This window comes from Medicago sativa, chromosome 5 (assembly GCF_051527215.1).
Source record: "Medicago sativa cultivar Bolivia chromosome 5, Bolivia_mono, whole genome shotgun sequence".
Lineage (NCBI taxonomy): Eukaryota > Viridiplantae > Streptophyta > Magnoliopsida > Fabales > Fabaceae > Medicago > Medicago sativa.
This window is the reverse complement of record NC_140753.1, coordinates 51,796,175-51,803,842: the sequence shown is the minus strand read 5'-3', so window position 1 is coordinate 51,803,842 and position 7,668 is coordinate 51,796,175.

Below are 7,668 nucleotides of genomic sequence, written 5' to 3'. Positions count from 1 at the left end.
GAAAAAAATTAAAGATTCCATTCAACTATTATACCTTTCGAGCTTCCTTATTCTTATGTTAGTCATGACTCAAGATCCGAAAAAATTAAAGATTCCATTCAACTATTATACCTTGCGAAGGAGCTTCCTTATTCTTATGTCAGTCATGATCCGAAAAAGCAATTCTATTAGCTACTTTTTTTTTTTAAGACATACAATTCTATTAGCTACCGTTACTCTATTTCCCTCTCTTGCCCTTGAAACTGCGAGTAAAGATTCCATTCAACTATATACATACCTTGCGAGCCTCTTCAAAAAAAAAACTATATACCTTGCGAGCTTCCATTCTTATGTTAGTCATGATCCTGCTAGTGTAAAGTTCCAGTGCTCAAGTAAGTTTCATTCTTTTCCTTCGCATGTCATCTGTTGCCTCTAAATGCATCATCTTTATTTCGATCATTTTCTTTGGCTTAGCTGTTAGCATGTTTCAAATATTGCTAAAAATCTCCTTCACACTCTAAATTTTGAGTATTGATTTCTATACAATCAATATTGCAGGTAGAACTCATAAAGTTGAGACCTCTGTGTGTTGCATTATACTCAAGGACGTTCTGATTTCTTGAATTTCATTCAACTTCATTTGGTATTCTTCTCAACTTCACCATTGTTACCATTTTTTTTATGGTGCCATAGCCACGCGCTTAACTCTTTATTAAATTTGTACTTCTTTTATTTGTGAAAAACACTAATTTTTCTCTTTTATTTGTGTCTGTCTTTCTCTTACTATCACGTTTATAAAAAAAAAAAAAAAAATCTCCTTGTATGGAAGGATAAGTAATGATAGACAGATAGAAGTATAAAACCACACCCTGTTTTTTAGTCATAATAAGAATAAAATTTTGTTTTGTTAGTCATAAAATTCAAAATATTTCATATATCATGCGTTATTTTTGCTTTTCACATTTCAATTTTTGTGTTTTGAAGGAAATGAAAATGCTGGTATTGATATTGATGCTCCTGACATTCACTCTCTCTTTGACTGCGGCCAGAAGAGATCCTCCACCACCTCTGTTTTATGACTCTGTCATTGACAAGACTTGGCCACTTACACCCCTTGCTTTCACTCATTCTGTGGCTGTTACCAGAAGTGATCTTCCCTCGCCTCTGTTTCCTGATGGTGTCACCAACAGCACTCCTCTGCCTCCGCCTCCGTCTCTACTCCCATTACAACCACCTCCTTCGCATCCATCAAACATTGAGGTCAATATTCACTTCAATTTGACACTAAAAATTGCTTTCCCCCTTGGAATTGTAATCCTTTCCATCATAGGATGGATATCATACAAGTTTTGCAACACCAAACCTACAATGAAAGTTGAGGCTGAAATTGAAATCTAGCCTATTTCATAATAGATGCTAAAGTGAAGATTATATTTTATGTTTAAGAGGTTATGGTAATGATATTTAAGAACTTAAGATGAAGTGTTTTGTTAAGTATAAAATGACTGTTCATGTGATTTTTGATGATATAATTTGGTTCTAAATTGGGGATCGTACATTGGTGTTTTTCACAACGTCTTGTTCACTTTATGTATTGTTTACAAGAGTTTCTTGGTGTTTTGTGAGGATTAAAAAAAGGGTTAATTAAGTTTTTTTGTCCCTATAAATATTCACAATTTTGTTTTTAGTCCCTACAAAATAAAATTACACTTTGTAGTTCATATAAAATTTTCCATCAGCATTTTTAGTCCCTATAAAAATTTTCCATCACCATTTTAGTCCCTATAAAAATTTTCCATCAGCATTTTTAGTCCCTAAAATGTTTAAGGAAAATGTCACAGGTACTAAAAAGTGTTATTTTATTTTGTAGGGACTAAAAACAAAACTGTGGATATTTATAGGGAATAAAAACTTAATTAACCCTTAAAAAAATGACGAAGATGAGGGAGATTGCAAGTTTAGAGGGAAGAGTTATTAGACTAAAAAATCATGAGTGACTTTTCTTTTTGAATAAGAACTAGTATGGACACCTGTGTCAAGCACGGGCTAAAATTTCACATACTTGTGGGAGAGAATATTGTGATGTATCAATTGTTAGTTAAAGTTCAACATTGGATAAATGAGCAGAGGTTGTACAACAAATAAGTAAATGAACGCATATAATTAAGCCTAAATATTTTGAAAGAAGACGCGGTATCATTCTCACATGTGGTTGCTCTTTTTGCAATGTATCGATTCACATTAATGTTGGCTACCTAAGAAGGACTTAAAGTGGTATCATATCTCGGTTCAACATTGGAGGGGAGCAGAAGTGGTTCTTGGCGATGGACCATTGACACAAAGAGTCTCATACTTAATGTATATATGTTAATGTGTCCAGTGTGAGTTAAAATTCGACATTAAATGCAAGAGTAAATGTTGAGAAACATATAAGTGAGGTGGCTCATATACTTAATGTCTTAAGTCTTTGGGTGAAGATATAGAGTTATCTAGGCATGGCATTAGGGCGGGGTGGGGACGGGTTTTACCTTCCCCATCCCTATCTCTGGCTCTCATATACTTACTCATTACCTTACCCATACCCAACAGGGATGAGGAATTGAATCACATCCCCGTCCCCAACGGGTTTGGTATCCCCGCCTCATCTCTGTCCCCATAATGAATTATTATTTTTCAATAAAAAATAAGTTTTTTTTAACCTCGAGGAAAATGTTGTAATGCATTATCCAATAATATGCTTATTTTAACATTTCATTGAGTGAATTAGTTGGTTGCTTCTTTAAATATCAATTGCAAATTTTATAAAATGTCAAATATCAATGGATGATAAAGTAATTTTCTACAATGGGGTGGGTTAGGGCATGGGTTCGGGGTGAGTACCTATATCTATGTTATACCCATGTTTTGAAGTCGGGGAAAACACAAACTCATAGCCAAACCCAGTCAAAAAGGGGGAAAACTCGTCAAATCGGGGTTGATTTAGACGGGTAACCGCGAGTATGAGTTTTGTTGTCATGTCTAGTGTTATCCTCATTTATGTGGTTGCTCTTGGTTGAATGTGATGTTACCATACTCAACATGTCTCTCTTCAATCCAATACAAAATAAACCCCATCATTGAAACCCTTTTCCTTTATGTTCAACATTCTTGTGGTCCTCCAATCTAATTTTTATATCTACATAATATTCATCTTAACCATAAAGGAAACAACAATGGATATTGAAGTGGCACAAATAAAATATATGTCTCATATATTTGTTTGAACTCTACACACACACTTTCAATATTAATGTCTCGACCTTTTTCAACTGCATTACCATCGTTGATTATTAGTTTTGCAACATCATCACACATAACATAAGTAAATTATGCATTCTAGCACCCTTTGAAAGATTGATAATAATCTAAAATACAAATTGGTCGGGTCTTCTTGTTCGACGTGATCTATAACATAGAAAATCATTTTTGCGAGTACATTATGCTCATCAATGTATTTTTTAAGCTCTCAACCAAATACACATTAAGATCTTGACCGTCAACATTCGCACTGTATAAAGAAATATTGCATTTAAAATGTTCATTTGACTCTTAAACTCAATTGTTGGTGCATAATCAGAACCTAACATCATACTACCATTGCAATTATAGTTTTCACCAATAAGAATGAGTGGTGACGGTCCACCTCTATCTTTTTTTCTTTTTTTGAAGAAAACAATCCACCACTATATCAAGGTGAACGAAAACATATTACTGTAAACTTTAATATTATCCTCGTAGTGTCAACTATTTGGATGACCACCATGTAATTTAACTAAGGGTTCTACTATTAATTTATTTTTCTACTTAGTTATACATTAATTATTAAGGCTTAATTGCATGTTTGATTCCTTATGTTTATCTTAGTTTTCATGTTGGTCCCTTATGTTTTAAAAGTTTCTATTTGGTCTCTTACGTTTTAAAAGTTTCAGGTTGGTCTCACTTTGGAGTAAGTTAGTCCCTTCCATCACTTAACATTTAAAGATTCAGGTTGACAATAGCGGTGATGGAACTTAACTTATATAGAAAATCAATTTTAAAACAATTTTTTTAATATTTTTTGTTTTTTTAAACTCAATATCATGTCGCGGAAGGGACTAACTTATCTCAACGTGAGTAACGTTTTGGACCAACTTGAAACTTTTAAAACGTAAGGGACCAAATTGAAACTTTTAAAACATAAGAGACCAACTTAAAAACTAAAATAAACATAAGGGATCAAACATGCAATTAAGCCAATTATTAACTATTTGTTGGTTATATTGTGTTTATTCGTTTTTTATAGTGTACTTATGAATGTTTATTTTTCAATTAATCTATATTATATTTTTTTTTTTTGTTGATGAATCTATATTATACTGTAAACATTGGATTTAAAAGTAGAGTTGAATATGTTTTTCATCCCTATAAAATTAACAACTTTCCTTTTTTGTCCAAATAAAAAAACAATTTTTTTTTTTTTGTAGTGGTCAGGGTTCGAACTCCGGACCTTGCATATTTTATGCATTGTCCCAACCAACTGAGCTAAGCTCACGAGGACAAAAAAAAATTAATTTGTGCTAAAACAATTATTTTTAAATATTCTTAAACTTTTAATTTTTATCGATTTTTTGTCTATGTGTTTAGAACATAATTTTTTTTATTTAAAACAAATCAAGCCAAGTTGATTTGTTATTGATGTTTTATCTACGGTTAATTAGAAACTATTACTACTCACAAAAACCAACGAATGAACTTATTATTTATTTGTTATTAACCTTTTACCCTTAAAACGTTTCTTTTTTTACCACGTTACCCATGTATGGAAAGTGTTGTTACACCGTCGTCGAATTTTGTGATTAATCAGTGTCATTTTTTTAGAGGATAATCAGTGTCATGTTGTTTGACATTGCTCTTGATTAAAATTAATTGCAATAATGATGTTTATAAATTATATAACATGGTTGTATTTTGGATTTGGTTTGAATTAAACATGAAATAGTACATATGGACACTTAAAAATTTGCAATTAGTCAATTAATTTTTTTTTTACAAAATCAATTAATGTTTTTATATTAAAATATTACTTTTTACAAAGTATTTTAATTTATGAATGCATCCTTATGAAGTAAATCATCTTCTAGGCATATTGTTTTTCATCAAGCATATTCTTCTCATTTGCACACCAAACAACTTAATTTAAAATGTAATAGTTGACTAAAAAAAAATGAAATGGTTTTATGGTACATAAATGCTATTAACTTGCACTTTCTCTTTTGAATTATTTCAATTAATTTGCACTTCGTATTTTTGGTTTATTTTAATTTTAAACCGAAGAAATTAGCATTGTTTTGTACGGAAAAAAATAGCATATTTTTTAACCTTTTTTTTTTTTAAAAAAACCTCTCATATGATTTTATTTTTATTTTTATGATGTATGTATGTAAGGGAAAAAATATATTGTGTGCAGATTATTTCAAAAATTTGGTAGTAAATAAGGTAATAACTTTTGTAAATAAAATATTATTAAGAAAATGTACGCAATCAAATACAAATATTATGTAATGCATATGTGTATCGATTAATATCTTATGCAATCTAAATAATTCAATTTGTTGAAAGTAAAAAATTTACTCACTAACCATAACAAAAATTAAAGAGAAATTCTACTCCACACATGAAGTAATTATATTATTTGGGAATGATTAGAATATGGAAACTCATAAATCTATTACATTGAACCGTATAGAGTAGAACCAATTTGCCCCAATCATAAATTCACCATTTTTTTTTTTTGCACCAATCATATAGGATGGTCTTGAAAAATACATCACAAAAAGTACAATGGTAGAAGAGCGTTTAGAAACCATTGTATATATGTGTAATAGTGATATTAAAAATCGATATAAATTAATTGTGATCAATGACGGATTTAAAGTTATTCAAATAGTATTCTCTACAAAAAATAACATTAATAAGGAGTATATTTGATAGTAGAAAAAAAATGCACCTAGTAAATTGCAAATGAGCTTTATATTTAAGGACACGAAAATTATTCAAATAGGGCTTATAATTAGTTTGGGAGGGATGGATTATCGGCCAAACATTGAACCGTATAATTTTCTTGAATAAAATATGTTAAATATGTTTAAATTCATATTAATAGATTATAAATTACATTATAAGTTAAAATAAGTTGCTTATCATTTAAATTAGTTCGACATACGTTTTACATATCACTAAATTATTAAAATGAGCAAACGACAAAGAAGAGATTGCAAAATACACAATTTGTCTATCAAAATATAATTATAACTGATCCGGATTGAAATTGAAAAGAAAATATAAAAATTCTTGAGAAACTTATACAATTGAGTTTGTATTTGTTTTGTTTTTGTTCGATACAGTCCAAGATTTACATTGCCACCAAAGTTACTCGTAGAATACACCTTTCTCTTTTGCAGGTGTTGCCCAAATTTGTATAACAACTTCTTCTCATAATGGAATGAATTATATTACCTTGAAAGTACAAAGAAATAAAAATACAAAAATTAGATTAATTTATAATGTCGAAAAACTAAATAAATTCATTATATACAAATAAAAGTCTTCATGAGAATCATATCTAGATAGAACAGGTGTATGTGACCGTTGACATTATAAACAAACAATACATGAATGATTCGAACAACTTACTTTGATTCTTTGATTGAGTTGATCTCACAGATGTTATCAGATCTTAGTGTCATGACGATTTTTTGGAGTTTCACAGCACAATTTGGAAGAAATGTGCAAGTGAAAAGGATAAAAGAAACATATGCTATATATAGGAAAATAATAAAAGCAAACGACATCATGAACAATCATGAACAAATAAAAAATATGATGCAAAATTGGTTAATCATAAAATGTTTGATTGACTTACAACCTATAAGGTGACACATGTTACACTCTAATTGATTTATTTTTAAAAAGTGACATTATACTCTAATTTGATTGGCTCAATACAATTCTACCTATAAAGACATATGATGATTTGTTTAACTTTGATTAGTTAAAAAAATAAAACAAAATATATTTGATATGATTTTGGTTGAGAAAATAATCAATGATGAAGATGTTTTGCTCCATCTACTTAATCAACAATACCGGAAAAAAATCAACAATAATTGATTATAAATGCCATTTTCATTTTTAACAAAAGGTCCATATATATATATATATATATATATATATATATATATATATATATATATATATATATATATTTGGTCAAAATAAAAGTTCCATATATACATCGTGAAATTAAAGTTCCATAAAAGATAAGTAAAGGTGTATATCATTTTCATTTATTTTGAATTGAGATTGAAATTTGAATATGTGTATAAAAACATTGTAGAATTGTATTGGAGAAGTAATAAATGCTAGAAGAAAAATGTAATGCCATGTGTACTTTGGCTCATAGAAGTATTCTTTTATATTATATAAAGATTTGCATGTGTGTGGATGGGTTTTTTTGGGGGGAAAGAGTATATTTGTTTGGCTGAGGAAAAATTGGAGAGATCAAATTTGGCTCGTATGGTTTTTTGTTGTTTATAATGATTAGTTTACATTTATTTAGCTAATTAATAGTTTATATTAGGATTCATTCAAAAAAATAGTTTATATTAGGAT